This window comes from Cebus imitator, unplaced genomic scaffold (assembly GCF_001604975.1).
Source record: "Cebus imitator isolate Cc_AM_T3 unplaced genomic scaffold, Cebus_imitator-1.0 Scaffold22, whole genome shotgun sequence".
Taxonomy (NCBI): domain Eukaryota; kingdom Metazoa; phylum Chordata; class Mammalia; order Primates; family Cebidae; genus Cebus; species Cebus imitator.
In genome coordinates, this window is record NW_016107337.1 from 7,216,904 (window position 1) to 7,220,187 (window position 3,284).

Below are 3,284 nucleotides of genomic sequence, written 5' to 3' on the forward strand. Positions count from 1 at the left end.
CTGGTAAAATGTTTCTTGATTTTCAATTTATTTTACTACCACAGAAAAGTCTGAATGACTCAGTGAAGAAATAAATTGCTAACTAAAGGGCTACTGAGGAAGAGAACTGTTTCCTGTTCTACTCACAGCCCACTTGCATCGCTGAGTCAGGCATTTCCCCTTTTCACTTCCACAGAGGTCCTTGCTTCCTGCCTATACTACTTTGGTGAGCTCTGCATCCCTGGAGTAGACCTCCAGGGGAGAGCCAAATGGACAGGTGTCCTGAATCCTCAGAATGGATATTTAATATCATTAGAAGGTAGCTTAAGGAATAACTCAAAAGCATATCATCAGAGTTGTCTTTTTAATTTAGGAGAAAAAGCCAAGTCAGTTCTAAGATAAATGTATTCATTACAAAGCTATATTCTGACCAGATAGTATGCAAACATATAAATCATAATGGAGTATAGAATTTCAAGTTTTAAAAAATAGAAAATAGTCAATCCAGAGAAAAATCAAACCATCAGATTTTAGAATAATAAAATATTATTTTAGAATCATAAAATAATATTCATAGATTACTCAGTGTATAATTTTTAAATCTTTGGCCCCAAAATACATCATAAAAATAACAGTAAAATGCACTTAATAAACTGGAAACACTATTTCAGTACCAATGACATTAAAGGGTTACTGTAGCCTAATATATAAATATGTTTCATAAATCAACATAAACAGCCTAGTAGAAAAATAGGCAAAGGACATAAACAGAATTTTACCAAAGAACTAAGTATCATAAATATATAAATGGCATATAAATGTTCAATAAATATATGAAACTTCAAATTTTCTAATAATGACAAAAATGAATATTAAAAGTAATTTGCAATAATATCTTTATAATAACCTAGCTTATAATGCAGCACATGTTAATCTCCAAATCTCAGTATTTTAGCACAAGAAAATTAAGCTCTCCTTTGTGGTACAAGTTTATCACAGGTTGGAGAGGGGCTCCATTTCACAAAGTTACTTAGGGATCCAGATGGAGGAAGGCCCCACCAACTTATACTGTTCCATCTGGAACCTGTGCCCTTCTTAGCTTATGAGGCTGAGAAGAGGTCTGAGAATCACATATAATCTTTTTCTGCCTTGGTTCAGAAGGCGTGCAACTTCTGCTCACAATAATATGGCTGGTATTAGTTATACGTGTTTCCAATTCCAGCATTACTCTCCTTGCCAGTCTTTCAAATTGGCAAAGGAAATAAAGAAGAAAAACAAGTAAAAAAAAGAAAAGAAGGAAGGAAGGAAGGAAGGAAGGAAGGAAGGAAGGAAGGAAGGAAGGAAGGAAAGAGGGAAGCAGGGAGGGAGAGAGGAAGGAAAGGCTGATGAAGATATTTCTTGTCAAAAAAGCAGGCGAGTAAAGAGAGACATAAAATGGATTATATTGTTTGGCTCTGTGTCCCCACTCAAATCTCACATTGAATTGTAATAATCCCTATGTGTCAAGGACAGGGACAAGAGAAGAAATTGCATTATGGGGACAGTTTTCCCCATACTGTTCTCATGGTGTTGAACACATCTGAAGAGATCTGATGGTTTCATAAACAGGAGTTTTCCTGCACAAACTCTCTTGCCTGCAGCCATGTAAGACATCCCTTTGCTCTTCCTTTGTCTTCTGCCATAACTGTGAAGTCTCCCCAGCCATGTGGAACTGTGAGTCCATTAAACCTTTTCCCTTTATATGTTACCCAGTATCAGGTATGTCTTTGTTAGCAACGTGAGAACAGACTAATACGGTGGATAATGCAGTTGGAATTCTCCAAGATATTTAGCTGGAAGATAAAGAATGGTAAGAAATAGGTGTAGGAACTAAAGAGAGGACACTTAAACAGTGACCTTTGTCACTATAAAGATAATGGTAATTACCAAAGAATGCTGTTATCAAATATGCATTTTGATAGATTGCTCTGGCTACTGTAAACAAAATGGAAAAACTGGGGACTGGGAAATGAAAGAAGATACTGTTGCAGGGAGTAATAAAGCTATAAATAAAGATTTAGCCATAATGTACACATATTTCAAAACATGTTGAGATAATATTACAATTTTTGTCTATTAAAATACATATATATTCATATATATATATATATATAAAATTAGGAATGTCAACTTCACAACACATTTGAGAACATCTGTTATGTTAATTTTAGGAGAAGGAAGTCATATGTTTATGTATACATTGTATAAAATTTAGTCTTATAAAGCAACTTAATCAACCATATGACAAAATTCAAAGTTAATATTGTAGCTGAGACAGGAAGTTGCAAAACATTTTTTCCTAACTATTCATACCATTGAGATCATTGCTTTTGGATACTGTGGACTCTTTCCAGTTACTCTGATGAGACAGGTTCCTACAGGCTGCAGCCTTCAGTGAGCTGGTGACCATCAACAGCATGCCTTCTCTCTTTCCAAGGTCCATGAAGTACATGCAAACCGTTTCTGATTTCACAAAGGGAGTAGGATTCTTGATGTTGAATTCCTGAAGTAAAATATTTTCTCCTTCTTTTATGTGGTTTTTAAATACCTCCAAGTTACTTCAAAGCCCATTTGTTGCCTTTTGCCTTTCCTCCTCTATCATTCTTTCAACTAAGTTATGAAAGCCAACACTTTGTTTTGTTGATCTTTTGTATGTGTTTAGTCTCTCCTTCATTTATTATTGCACTTATCTTTATTATTTCCTTCCTTTGACCAATTTTGGGTTTACTGTTTCTAGTTTCTTGAGTTGTAATGTTAGGTTGTTTATTTTAAATCTTTCTTATATTTTGATGTAGGCATTTACTGCTATAAAATTTCCTATTAGAACTGCTTTGCTATATCCCATAGCTTTTGGTATGTTGTGTTTCCATTGTCATTTATCTCAATAATTTTTTAATATCCCTTGTAATTTATTCATTTACTCAGTATTTATTCAAAAGCATGTTGTTTAATTTCCATGTATTTATAAAATTTCTGGGCTTCCTCTTATTATTAATTTCTTTATTTATTTATTTATTTTACTTTTTTTCCCATTTATTTATTTTATTGCATTTTAGGTTTTGGGGTACATGTGAAGAACATGCAAAATTGTTGCATCCAGGAACTGGTTTTTTGAAAAGATCAACAAAATAGACAGACCACTAGCCAGATTAATAAAAAAGAAAGGAGAGAATAACCAAATTGATGCAATAAAAAACGATAAAGGGGATATCACCACAGATTCCACAGAAATTCAAACCATCATCAGAGATTATTACAAACAACTC